This window comes from Pan paniscus, chromosome 1 (genome assembly GCF_029289425.2).
Source record: "Pan paniscus chromosome 1, NHGRI_mPanPan1-v2.0_pri, whole genome shotgun sequence".
Lineage (NCBI taxonomy): Eukaryota > Metazoa > Chordata > Mammalia > Primates > Hominidae > Pan > Pan paniscus.
The window spans coordinates 116,717,024-116,731,587 of record NC_073249.2 but is presented as its reverse complement, the minus strand read 5'-3'; the positions used below and the strand labels follow the sequence as shown (position 1 = coordinate 116,731,587).

General features: G+C 45.2%; 1 protein-coding gene and 1 long non-coding RNA gene across 2 annotated transcripts in view; one reads left to right on the top strand and one right to left on the bottom strand.

The window, feature by feature from the left end:
• KCNC4 (potassium voltage-gated channel subfamily C member 4) overlaps window positions 1-14,564 on the top strand; it is a 125,473-nt gene that overhangs the window by 96,978 nt on the left and 13,931 nt on the right. The gene's annotated exons all lie outside the window — the stretch shown is intronic.
• LOC130541647 (uncharacterized) overlaps window positions 6,505-14,564 on the bottom strand; it is a 24,073-nt gene continuing 16,013 nt past the window's right edge. Inside the window, exon 4 of the long non-coding RNA XR_008955729.2 lies at window positions 6,505-7,222. This is a non-coding gene — a long non-coding RNA (uncharacterized LOC130541647). The remainder of the gene's footprint in view (window positions 7,223-14,564) is intronic.

Below are 14,564 nucleotides of genomic sequence, written 5' to 3'. Positions count from 1 at the left end.
ATTGCCTAGGGTAGGAGACATGCATACGTATGTATAACACTACATGGAAAGCCTAAGGGTTAAACATAAGCACAGTTTCTGAGCGCTTAGGAGAGGGAGTGGCCTAGCATGAGAGATGGGAATCTCCCTACAGGAGGCTCTTGCTTCCTTGAATCAAAAATCTAAACATGGAATGAGAGTGCATTTCAGGCAGGGATGCTCCAATCACGACAGGAGAGCAGGATTTGTTGCAGGGCATCTTAGATGTTCAGTACTTGAGCTCTGCATCAGATTCCTGATCACGTTGGCCTTGGACAAGGAATCTAACATCTTGAGGTATCAGTTTTTTAATCTGCAAATTGGAGGATGCATACTACCTGTGTCATAGGAGTGCTGGGAGGATTGAGATAGCACATTTTGAGTAAAGGATTGAGCATAATAACGGGTATGTTTTAAGTGCTCAGTGATTATCATTCCCATAACCTTTCTTCTTGCCACAAAGTTTCCCACTCCTATGCGGTGAAAAAGGGCATTTATTGAATATCTCCTTAGAGTGAGGTGGCTTCACATGGGTTAATTCATTCAATTCTCAGAACAAAGCTGTAAGTTTTGTTTGGTGTAGTTGGTTGTCATCATTTTAACAAATGAGGGAACCCAGGCCCGGAGGGCTCAGCAATTTGCTCAAGGTCATCTGGTTAAGAGAGCCTTCATCAGGACTCCAGTGGCTCTGCCTGGCTCTACAAGGCCATGTATTTTCCCTCTGCATGAGTCACCAAAAAGTCCTGGAGTGGAGTCACCAAGCGGAAGTGGAGGCATCAAGATCCAGGGGGACCTCAGAGTACATCAGGCCCCAAGATGTGGGCCTGTGGAAGGAGAGAGCCTAGAGGACTACTTTAAGTTAATGCTAGGCATTCTCCTGGTGACCCTGTGAATACTGAGCTATTTTCCTGCTCACAGTGGGGATAGGCAACCAGAGCATCTGGTTTTCCCTGAAAATGTCTACATTTCCACCAAAATCTGGCCAGTCTGCATGTGGTAAAGGTAGGAGGATGTTGTCTATCCTTGCTACAAGGTAATAGGAGGACACTGGGAGTTGGCATCTTGATGTAATAAACACAGGATTTGAAGATAGATAGACATGGGTTCAAATCTCAACCCCAAGCCTTGGAAGCTGGGTGACCCTGCATGAGGCACTTCTGAGTGGCCCTTGCTTTTCTGTCTCTAAACACGGATGATCATAATCATACCAGTCTCCACTGACTCCAGACAGTGGTCATTAGATCCAATGAGTCAACACATGGGAGTACACTTTACAGAGTCAGTTATAACCGGGCATTAGCTGTCAAATGAATGAGTCGGGTATCTAGGAGAGTTCACTGCCTGAGGAAGGAAATCCAACCAATCCCCTGCCTGAGAGCCGAGAGCATCCAGCTCTAAGGCACCTCCTGGAGGATCTTGCAGCCCTCTGGCACTGAGTTCTTTCTTCTCCAACTTCCTACCCCCACATGTTTATAGTCCACACCATATCTAGTTCTCACCGTTCAGAAAGTCCTCCAAGTCAGCCCATCTGAATCCTTTAATGACACCCCCACAGCTGTTACTCAGCGCCACACACAGAGCAGACGCTGAATCACTGCTTATTGACTGAATCAGCAATGGGGTACCTGCTCCTGCCCTGCTTGCTTTCCTTTGCAGAGCCTCCTTCTATCAATACTTTCCCCCTCACATGGAATCCATCCTCACACAGGCCTTTCAGGAGGAAACTTCCCCTGGGCCCCTGACCAGTGTTTCTTTTCAGAGCTTCATCATTTCCCAGGTGGCTGAGGTTGTAGATTTCAAAGCAAGGCCACAGAACGTAAGCTCCGGGCTGGTTTTCACTGCTTCTGCCAGCCCTGCTGCTTACCCTCACACATCCCTGAAAAGCTTTGGCTGGAACCAGATGCCAATAGGCTAAGGTCCCTGTTGCCTGGCCCTCCACAGCATCCAAACCAGCAAACCAGGGGCTTCCCTGGGGCCGACTGACCTTCTCTGGGAAGTAGGCCAGAGCTCAGCAAAGTGCTACCTCTTCAGCCACTGTGACTGTGTGAGGCCTGGGCTGAATCCCAAAGAACGAGGGCCCAGCTCTGCGGCTGAGAATCTCAGTAGGGGCAGGGCTACAGGGACCTCCATGGTCAGCAAGCTCAACCTTGTCATTGTCCAGAGGAGGATACTAAGGCCCAAAGAGGCTTGGCAATGTGGATAAGGTAGCAATCTGATAGCAGAGATGTGCTAGGCCATGGTCCTCTCTCCCAGCCCAGGGCTATTTACACCACCCAACAGCTCCTAGTGCCTGGACAAGAAGATTCCAAAGCCCAGCTTCCGATTCTTTCCTTTTGAGTTGCTCTTTGGCTTTCCCAGGGAAGAAGATGGCTGTTTAATTTATTCATCCTTCCAATTTCAGATTAAGAGGGACTGGAAAGAACAGGGGCTATAAGGTAAATACTATTAGTGTCTCTATTTTATAGATGGGGACACTGAGACTTGTAGATATCAAGTATCTTGCCTAAGGTCCGACAGCCAGTACATGGTGGTGCTGGAATTGCAATGCAGGTGACTGGCTCTATCACATTATGCTGCCAGCACTACACACCTGGTGAATTACCCCTCAACCTGAGAAGCACTTGCTGCTCCTTGGAGCCCTAAAGGTTAGGCTGGAGTGAGGAAAATTCAGTCTGTCTCCCACCTGGGGTTGGGTAACACAAGCAGTGGCTAGAGTTTAGTAGAGAGGATGTATCCAAAGAGAAATCCCCAAGGAGGCAGAGAGACTCCAAGATTTGAGCAGCTCACCATAGGGATCGAGCCACTTTCTCCAGATGGTCACAGATGAAGATTCTAGCAGCAATTGCAAATGAGAGGAACTTTACTTCTCCTGGTTCCACAGTTCTCTGAGCCTCAGTTCTATTTATTTTTTAATCAGTAAAACTGGGAACTCAAATTACTTGTCCAAGATTCCTTCTTCATCAATAGCAAACAAGTATTGAGCACGGTGCTGAGAGCCTTTACATAGCAGCATCAGCACCCACCATCCCTCCTGGAGAGGAATGGGCAACAAAGTCCTTGCTTCAATGTCTTAGATTAGTTGAGAAAACACATTTTGAAGAGTGCATAAACTGGTCCTTGCTTGCAGGTTCAAGTGGCCCTTCTAACCGTCAGAGTCCATAAAGGGAATGGGAATTTGGGGAATGGCTCCTTCCCATTCCATCCTCCAGTTTCCTCCCATTCCAGGCCTATTTCACCTCCCTGATTTCTTAACCCTCAGACTTCAAGAGGTCACGCGAGCCTTCACACACTTCGCATCTTTCTGCAGCAGGACTCTATGGGGACCAGAGAAGCCTGGGGAGAGGTGGCTCCACGTGCTTTACCCAGAACAGCATTCCTTCAGGTTGAGTTCACCCTGCCCAGACTGACAGCACGGTGGGCATCCACTCCTCACTTCCATTCTCAAAAAAACATCTGCTTCAACTGTTATCCCAAGCACACAGTCCCCCGACCAGGATGAGAGAGAGCTGGGAAGGAGAAAGAATCGCAATCTGCACACTTCCTTCATTATTCCACTTAATACTCACAGTAGCGCCACCAGTTTATAGAAAAGGAAATCAAGTCTGAAAATGACTTACCCAAGGTCCCATGACATATAGATGGAAAACCAGGACACAAAGGCAAATCTGACTCCAAACCTGCCTCCTAACCACTCAGGTATCAGATTTGGCATTCACCCATTCATATCCAGCGAGTTAGCCTTTTATGCACTTCCAAATGGGGGTTTCAGCCCAGCCCAAGGAGAGCCTCAAACTCCTTTAGTGAAGTCCAGGCATTCTCTGAAGCAAACGGCCCCACCCATCCACCGTGGCAGGCCTGGCCTCCCATGGCTCCTCTGTGACATGTAGACTGGGCTGTCCCTGTTACTTGAAACACTTTGCTGGGAAGAGATCCCTCCAGCCTTCTCCCTGAGCCATCGCATGTTATCAGCCTCATCCTTCCTTCCTTCCCCATGCAGGAGGGAGTGACTTTGCCAGTCCAGAGGTCTGAGGTCTCAGCCTTGCCAGGTGACATCTAGGGCCTCATAGCCCTTGCTGGAGAGGTCCTTGCTGGAGAGGCCCAACATGCTCACAACCCTCGGAATGTTTGCAGCTTGGCAGGACTGAGTGACCCAGTTTCCCCGGCAGGGAAGCTCACTTGGCTAGTGGGCTGTGCAGGGTTTGGCATCTGCACGTCTCTCCTGCCCTCTGCTGGTCACCAGGCAGGAGGCTTGCCAGGGCAGGCAACCCCACGCTGCGTCCGCTGTGGGAATTGACTCTCAGGCCTGTAAATATTTGCTGAATTAACTGAATGAATGAGTGTATCGTGTACAGTTCTAGGCTTTAGGGCCTAAAGTGGCCGAAGAGACAGGAGCTACTCTGGGAAAAGAGTGAATTCTGCTGAGCTGGGCCTGTGTTCCCAGCAGGCCTCCCCCTACACTTTCCTCCTGCGTCCCTGCATAACCAGCTCTCCGCTCCCTCACAGGCGCTCCCCTCCCTCACAGCGTGCTGCCATCCTAGGATGAATTAGATCTTCCCAGGCCCAGGTCAACTAGTTTCATCACCACCTGACTCGTTACATTTCCTCTACCACATTCCCATGGAGTGGTCTCAAATCTCTGTTTGAATGCCTCCAATGGCAGGCACTCACTATCAGGTAGCCCTTTCCACTTTCCGAGAGCTATAATCAAAAGAATGCTCTTCTTTCTTCACACTAAATCAGCCCTGACACTTCCACTTAGAGACCCAGTTCTTACCTGTTGGTCACTCAGAAGTCTGACCAGGCCACCCTGTGACAGCCTTTCAACTCCTTGAAGACGGCAGTCATATTCCTGAGACTTCTCTTCTCTCCCCGCAAACACACTGGGCTCTCTACTTCCTGCCATTTATCTTAGTAAGTCTGGAAGACTTGGACAATGACTCTCCAGCGGTGGAATTCTAAAAGATGAAGGTATTTTTAGTCTGAAGACTTTCTGCACTTGAACTTAGCCAAAAGGCCGAGAAGCAAGTTTGAAGACCTTCTGAAAGGCAACTTTCTGTCTACTCTAGGAGAAGTCCTAAATCACAAAATGGGATAATTATTTGGCCACAGCTTGCAAATTTACAAAGCTCTTTCATAGGCCACCATCTCAGTGTGTAAAAGTATCATCATCCCAATTTTAGGGATGAAAACAGCAAGGCCTCACAGAGGAAAAATGCTTCACTGGTGATCATACAGGAAGCAAAAGCTAAGTGGTACTCAGACTCAATCTTCTGATTCCAAGTCTACCATTCTTTATACAAAGGCATTGCTGCTTCTGCCTTTTGAGAATGTAAAAAGAAAAAAAAAAAGGCAGATAACAAGTATTGAGCACTTACTATATGCCAGACATTGTTCTAAGGGGCTTAATATTTATTAACTTCATGTCCAAAATGACTTTGTAAGGTATGTATGTACACTTATTATTATTCTAATTTTATTTTCCAGGGTTAGTACATTCAAAATCCAGGACACTAACCAGTGCAATTCAGCTCAAGAACTAACACTTAACCACATCACCATGGCTCTCCATGCTTGCCTAAGTTTATACATACATCCATCTTTGTTTCTCTCCTTGCCTCTCATTTATCTGACCAATGATACTGTGGAGAAAGTTAAAGAAGAGTTCCCCAGTGGTGGGAGTGGGGAGACTTTCCTTCCTTCCAAGGCAGTGAACCAGAGGCAGTGAATCCTAGCTCTGCCACTTTTCAGCAAGTGACCTTGAGCCAAGTTATTCAACCTCCCTCCTCTCCTCGGTTTCATCATCTGTAAAATGGAGGTGCCACCAGCACCGACTTCATTGGGTTTCCGTGAGTTATGAGTTAATGTTTTTGTAAAGTGGTTAGAGAAGTGAATTTCTATTACTAAATTTGGACCCTCGGCTGTTTGAGGTGACCGGGGCAAAGTCTAGATGGTGGGTAAAAGCAGGCACCGTCCTGTGGGAACACAGAAGGAAAGAGCCCTGGAGCCCAGATGGAGGATGGGCTGGGGGAGGTGGAGTGGAGAGAGAAACTGATGGAGAACTGGGATGACTTTTGGTGGGATCTGACCCTTTCATGGAGTCACAGTTTCTCTGAGTTAAAAGTATCTTTCTAGGGCATCTAATCCAGCCAAGCAGTGGAGCAGGCACAAGTCTCCAGTCTCAGCCAGAGGCCTTGGAAGATGAAGAATTCCATTTCCTAAGACTGGGGGCACACTGCATTAAAATAAATGACACTTGGCAGGCTGGAGTTGAGGGAGGTTCTCTCTGGCCTCTTGAAGAAACTAGACAGCAGGGATATAAGGTCCAGATGCCTTTACACCTGGCCTCAATTTGGTCTCATATTCTGTTCTCAGGAACAATACAAATCTGTAGCAGAACTGCATGAGTTCCAAGCTGATAGCACATTGATAATAATAGCTAACACTTATGAGGGATTCCCATGCACTAGATGCAATTCTGAACGCTCATTTGTGTTAGCTCATTTAATTTTTACATCATTGCTTTAACGGTATTAGCCCCACTTTACCCAGGAGGAAATGGATGCACTGGGAAGTTCAAACACTTGATCATCATCATGCAGCAAGTTGTGATCAAAATCAGAGGATGAGAACCAGACCCTCTGACTCCAGGAGCAGTATTCTTAACTATTATAAAAAGCCAGCCATAGGCGGATCACTTGAGGTCAGGAGTTCAAGACCTCCCTGGCCAACATGGATGGTGAAACTCCGTCTCTACTAAAAATACAAAAATTAGCCAGTCGTGGTGGCGGGCACCTGTAATCCCAGCTACTCAGGAGGCTGAGGCACGAGAATTGCTTGAACCCGGGGGGCAGAGGTTGCAGTGAGCTGAGATTGCACCACTGCACTCCAGCCTGGGTGACAGCGAGACTCCATCTCAAAAAAAAAAAAAAAAAAACCCCAGCCATTATCCTCATTTCAGAAATTATTGAAATTGTGTATTAAAGAATATTCATTTTGAAAAAGTAACCAAATCTTTAAAGGCTTCAGAGAAGCAGATTTCTCTTGTAGCTTGTGGCAGCATTTTCTCAGAACTGGACGGGGCCACCAGTAGCGTCCTTCATTCCTATATCCGGGTGCTCGTTCCATGCAGTCATGGTATTAGGTTCTGGGGATGCTGCACACAGTGACACACACTCAGTCACTGCCCTGATGGGGTTTTTACAACCTGGTGAGGCAGAGAGATACTGGTTAAATAGTCACACCAACATATAATCCACAATTACAATAAATGCTATGAAGGAAAAGACTAGAATGCTCTAAGAGTGCATTATGGGTAGCAAGAACTGCCCTAGACTGGGGTGTGGGGTGGGGGAGGGATGTGTCAGGAAAAACTTTGCCTCTAGGTTTTTATATAAAAGAATGTCTTTGGGCTGGGTGCAGTGGCTCACGCCTATAATCCCAGCACTTTGGGAGGCTGAGGAGGGAGGATTGCTTGAGCCCAGGAGATTAAGACCAGCCTGGGCAACATAGTGAGAACTTGTCTCTACGAAAACAAAAAATTAATTAGCCAGATATGGTGGCACATGCCTATAGTCCCAGCTACTTGGGAGGCTGAGGTGGGAGGATCACTTGAGCCCAGGAGGTTGAGGCTGCAGTGAGCTATGATCAGCCACTGCACTCCAGCCTAGGTGACAGAGTGAGACCCTATCCCTTAAAAAAATATATATTTTTCTAAGGTTATTTCTGAGTTAGTGTAAATAATGGACATGGACTCAAGTTTCAATTAGAGTTTCAATACTTAGACACAGGAAAGCTTCACCAAGAAACTTCTGAGACTGCATAGTCCTGGGGTAAAGAGGGTCAAAAATGCTTCTGGGGTGTCCATAGTGAGCTGGCATGAAGGAATCTTCATTGATCCCAGGAACTTACAGTGCTCTGGCTCTTGTTTCTAGAAATGACAACCCCTATACATTCACGGCATGCCCCACCCAGCCTTTAGTAGCAGAGTGATGTTAGGAGCCCTGGCTGGCTCTGGAGCCAGATGGACACGTGGTAAATTCCTTAATTTCTAGAGTCTTCAGTTTCTACTCTATAAAATGGGTTGATAATAATATCTACTTGCAGGGTTAATGTGAGACGTAAATGAGATAAGACATAGGAAGTACCTGAGAATTATGTGGATCGCACCAAGTGTTCAATCAATGTTAGCTAGTATAGACTCCAACTCTAACTACAAACGGGCAGGATAGTGAGATGAACCTGTATTTATCTCAAGATATAACATGGAATTTCATTTCTTTCTAAGCAAACCATTGCTTATTTCCACATCATTGTTTCCTTCTTTTCTTCCTTCCTTTCCTATTTACCTGCCAGTTTACATTATCTAATTTTATAAACCTTCATGGGAAAAGGTCACGTGACAAAAAAATTGCTTGGTATTTCCTATGTGAAAAGACAAAAGAGAATCAATATGGAAATTGAATTCTGTTCAACATTCCCAATGGTTATTTATAAAATTTACCCAGAGGGAGAGAAAGAATTCTAAATATAAAAATCACATAGAAATTTCCATTTAGGGAGCCCAAAGTACTTTATTTTTAATGTATTATTATGATTGCAGAGGCTATTGTTAAATTTCAGATGCTGAGGTAACGCTGTGGGGGTGGCAAGAAAACCTGCAGGTGGATTTCACCCACAACATCTCTGGGGCCCGGGGAAGGGGCCCGGGGAAGGGGCCCAGGGAAGGGGCCCGGGGAAGGGGGTCTTCATGAGTGGCTTTCAGAGCTCAACCACGCTCTAAGAAGCTACCTTGATGGTGGCTCCAGGCAGTGCACTTCAGAAATGTTTTTCTCTCTCTCCACATTGGAAATGAATCGATAAAGAAAAATATGACTCCACAGGGGATTCCTGCCTAGGTGTGTCCTATGTGTGTGTGAAAGCTGCATCCAGATTCCTGACCCTCTGAGGGCAGGAAAGCAGCTCCTGCTCCCCCAGTCTCTAATAGAACACTCTATCACTTATCTCCCTCCCTCGACAATGGCTGGAATGCTGCCTCTCCAGGCAAAAGTAATTGCTAACCATAACTATACTTGACATTTGGACAACACTTTATAGCCACTAATTAGTTAAATGCACACAGCACCCTGTGAGAACCAGAAGGATCCCAGCTCTACTTCGTGGAGGGGAAAGGCCGGGTGGGGAGTAGGACCTCAGGTGCAGCTTGAATCAGAGAGGCAATGTTTCCGGGCCCTGCTGCCACTCCCTGCCCAGCACCACAAGCTCTGGGCAGCTATTAATAACAAGGATGTTAGTTTTCTTCTCCCTCAGAAAGACAATGAGGTGAAGGTCCCCTAAAGTATTTCTTCTGCTATGGTAATGGTAATACAAACAGTACGGTCAGCAATCTCTGCATCAATCCGAAGCCCTGGTTAACTGACTACCATGCACCTTTTGAGCTCTGACTGTACATATATCTGTACTTCACCTGTGCTAAACATCGTGGGGAAAAGGCAGGCCTCCATTCCTTCCCTCAAGGAGCTCATAACCTAGCTGCACTGGAGTGGGGCAAAATAGCGGCCATGAAATAATCAGAGGGTAAGTCAACAGGAGAGAATGATGTGGAACGAAGTTTGCTGAAGACTGAATGAAGGAAGGACTTGTTGCTCCAGCTCCTGGGAGTGCTGTAAGTGGACAACCAGCAGCTGTCAGCCACTCGGGGATTTCCTCAACTGCAGAGAGCTGCCTTGCCCAAGCTCATGCTCCTTTCCATGGTGGCCCATCCAATGACTGGACAATGCAGAAACATAAAAGCTCATCCATCTTAGCCCATTGTGGGACAACTCTGAAGGAACATTCTAACTCCAGAGCTCCTCACTGAGTCAGCTGAGGCTGTGTTGGGCCTGTATTGCAGCTCCACTTTTTATCCTTCCCAATTCTAGTTCCTTCTCTTCCCTGCCACAGGTGTCCACTCAAAGTAACCCCTTAAGAAAAACCCTGCATGCTAAGCTCTGCCTCAGAGTTCACTTCCCAGGGAACCCAATATTAGAAATTTAGATAAATGGACTTCAGTTAGGGGCCCACTCCAGAATTAGGAAAGTGGGATGTGGAACCAACATAAAGGAAGAAGAAAAAATAGGACTTTGTAGCAGATTATTTTCAGAGAGAAAAGTCAAAGCCTGTGCAACATGGAGAAACCCTGTCTCTACAAAATATACAAAAATTAGATGGGCATGGTGGCGTGTACCTGTAATCCCAGCTACTTGGAGGGCTGAGGTGGGAGGATGGCTTGAGCCCAGGAGGCAGAGGTCACAGTGAGCCGAGATGGCACCACTGCACTCCAGCCTGCGTGACAGAGCAATTCCCTGTCTCAAAGAAAAAAAAAAAAGAAAAATGTTTTAGTCTGTTTTTTTAAAAAGTTATCATATTACAATAATAATAATAATAATAATGGGATGGAGGTTTGTTGTGATAAATTCTCCTTTAGACTTGAGTTGACAACAAAACTTCCAAGTGGAGATATCTTGGGGGCAATTGTGTATATAAAATAAGTCAATTTGGGAGCTATGTCGATTGTTTTTTCCAAAGATGGCCACAACACGTGTTCCCATCCCACATGTGCTTCTGTACTGTCAACTGGCCATTGCCCTCATCAAGAAGTGGAGTCTAATTCCTCCCACCCCCCCTTGAATCTGGACCACTTGAGACTGCTTCAACTAATTGAGTACAGTAGAGGAGATGTTGTGTGACTTCTGAAGCTAGATCAGAAAAGGCCATGCGACTTCTGCCTGGTTCTCTTGAAATGAAGCCATATGTCATATAAGAAGTCTGACTACCCCCAGACTACCCTGCTGGAGAGGCTGTGTACAGCAGATGACAGCTGGCATCAACTGCCAACCATGCATCTTTATTTATCTTAGCACAGACAAGATAAATAAAGCTCCAACCAACATCCAACTACAACTATGAGGGAGACCTCAAGTGTGAACCACCCAGCAGAGCCCTTCCCAGATTTCTGACCCACAATTGTTTTAAGCTGCTAAGCACTGGAGTAACTTGTTATGTAGCAATAGTAAGGGGGAAAGGGTCATTAGCAGAGAAAAGCATAGAACCTCATCATTCTGTCCTGCACAATACCTTCCTGTCTTCCAGTCTTGCTCCACCCCACTCTGCCCTGCTTCACCTACCCTACCCTATCACTATCTACCTTCCACATAGCCACCAGGGATCCTTCTTAAGCAGTTCCCAGCTAATCTGATCAAATCACTTTTCTTGAAAACCTTCCATAGTCCCTAATGGCCTGTAAAGGTCCTCAGATTACAGTGTGCATTCAAAACCACCTATATGATACACAGTATGTATCAGTAATCATCTGTGTGATGGTTAATTTTTGTGTCAACTTGATTGAGCCACAGGGCGTCCAGACATTTGGTCAAACATTATTCTGAGTATGTCTGTGAGGGTGTTTCTGGGTAAGACTAACATTTGCCGGACACAGTGACTCACACCGGTAATCTCAGCACTTTGGGAGGCTGAGGCAGGCAGATCACTTGAGCCCAAGCATTTGAAACCAGCCTGGCCAACATGGGGAAACCCCATCACTACAAAAAATACAAAAATTAGCCAGGTGGGCATGCTGGCAGGCACCTGTAATCCCAGATACTCAAGAGGCTGAGGCACAAGAATCGCTTGGACCTGGGAGGTGGAGGTTGCAGTGAGCTGAGATCACACCACTGCACTCCAGCCTGGGTGACAGAGTGAGGCTCTGTCACAAAACAAACAAAAATACACCTAACATTTGACCTAGTAGACTGAGTAAAGCAGACTGCCCTCCCTAATGTGGGTAAACCTCATCTAATCAATTGAAGACCCAAATAGAACAAAAGGGCTGAGTAAAGGGAAACTCCTTCTGCCTGACCACTTGAACTGCACATGGGTCTTTTCCTGCCTTCAGATTCCCACTAAAAAATTGGTTGTTCTTGGGTCTCAAGCCTGCCAACTTTCAGAATGAAACTAACATTGAGGCCAGGTGCGGTGGCTCACACCTGTAATCCCAGCACTTTGGGAGGCTGAGGCGGGCGGATCACCTGAGGTCAGGAGTTCTAGACCAGACTGACCAACATGGAGAAACCCTGTCTCTACTAAAAATACAAAAAATTAGCTGGGTGTGGTGGCACATGCCTGTAATCCCAGCTACTTGGGAGGCTGAGGTAGGAGAATCACTTGAACCCAGGAGGCGGAGGATGTGGTGAGCTGTGATTACGCCATTGCACTCCAGCCTGGGCAGCAAGAGTGAAACTCCATCTCAAAAATAAATAAAAGAAATTAACATCATCAGCTCTCCTGAGTCTCAAGCTAGCTGACTGCAGATCTCGGGACCTCTGAGCCTCTATAATTGCATAAGCCAATTCCTTATAATAAATTATATATATATGTATACACACACACAGAGTCATAAGCCACATAATGAAATTTTGGTCAATGACGAACACTGACTTACAGGACAATGGTCCTATAAGATCATAATACTGTATTTTTGCTATACTTTTTCTAGGTTTAAATATGTTAGATACACAAATACTCCTGTGTTACAATTGTCTACAGTATTTAGTACGTTAACATGCTGTACAGGTGTGTAGCCTAGGAGCAATAGGCTATCCATATAGCCCAAGTGTATAGTGGACTATGCTCTCTGGGTTTCTTTAAATACACTCTATGATGTTTGCAGAACGATGAAATCACCTAATGATGCTTTTCTCAGAATGCATCCCTATTGTTATGTAACACATAGGATCCAGGAATTTGCTTTTTAAAACAACATCCCCAAAACAAAAACAATAAATAAATAAAAATAAAATAAAATAAAATAAAAACAAGATCCCCAGGTGATTTTGATTTTGATTCTGACACCAGTTGACAAACCTTAACCTACAGAATACAGTCCTTCAAAGCCCATTATTCTACACCCCCTTTTGTTAAACATAAAAATCTCACCACCATCCTCAAGAAGACAATGGTTTTGCTGCAGAACCTCTGGAACTTCTATATTTACCTATATTTATCCAGTTTTCCTAGTTTGAGCTTTAATTTCTGTAATTCATATTATGAAGACAATAATTTTATTCTCATTCTTGTTATATAAATGTATAAAATTGAATCTATAAATTAATATTTTATGTAATGTGGTTTTAAATATGCATGTTTGTAAAATTTATAAGTTAAATTGCAACAGTAGGAATACATTTTTCATATGCAATCCCCCTTCAGATACACATTGTTCCCTTCACCATCCCCTTCCATGCCTCCAGAGAACGTAATACTCTGCCTCACTGTGTTGAAAACCACTACTTTAGCTAGTGAGGGCTCCCTAGAGATCCCTGTTTGTGCTATTATCTCCACCTGGAAGACTGTTTGTTTCTTTGACAAATATTTGTTGAAAATTTAGCACGTGCCAGGCATGGTGCTATGCAATGTACCCCCTCCCCCCATAGAGAAGTAATCGATTCTTTCTCTGAGGGCTACAGGCCCTGAGTGTGCACTTCTATAACAGCCTCTCCACTCCATGATATAGTTAGCTGACTCCTTCACTACACTGTGCAGCCTCTAAGGTCAGGGACTACATCTTGTTCATCTTTGTATCCGTCACTGGTAGAGTGCCCAACACCCAGTAGGAACTCAATTAATGTTGATGAATGAGTTAATAAACCAATGATGATAGTCCAGTGTCTGGCACAGCATAGATGACCAATAAATACTGGTTGAAATGAAATTGAATTGAAAGTGCAGGTCACAGAAACAAGAGCAGAAAGAATTTAAAGAAAGAGGAGTTGTGACACTGTCAAAAAGATACCAAAAGATCAAAGAGGGTTAGCACTGGGGTGAAAAAGAAAGAGAAAACATTGGATTTGACGAAACTGAAGTTAATATTAAGTCCTAGCATTAGCAGCGATGGACAAAACATTTATCACAAAACCAACAAGATCAGTATTTAATTGTCTTCAGCGTGTTCATGGTACTTCTTTAAATCCAGTTACTAGGTATGTAAGTTCCTGTGAATGGTGCAGGTTTATTATGCCTCACTCTTTACTACATAGCCAGTTAAAATGCTCACACACAAAGATCTTCTACTCACACTTGAATTTTAGGTTTAACAATAAAATTGTATTTTCTATGAAAAGATGAGACCACCAGCTAAGGTGTGATCACCCCAGATACTTTCTCTCTCCATTCATTCACCAAACAAATGTTTACTGTGCTACATACTGTGCTGAGTAGAGTCCATTCTTCAGCTAACTGTGCAGGTTCTATTTGTAGAACTTGTTTGTGCTTGTGGCGCCATTTAAAACATCTTAAATCCTAGACTTGCCTGGATTCCCAAGGCAGCTTGACTCTTGGGAAATTTCTCTCTCTCTCTCTTTTTTTTTTTTTTTAAACAGAGTCTCACTCTGTCACCCAGGCTGGAGTGCAGTGGCGTGATCTCGGCTCACTGCCACCTCCACCTCCACCTCCTGGATTCAAGGAATTCTTGTGCCTCAGCCTTCCAAGTAGCTGGGACTACAGGTGTGCACCAC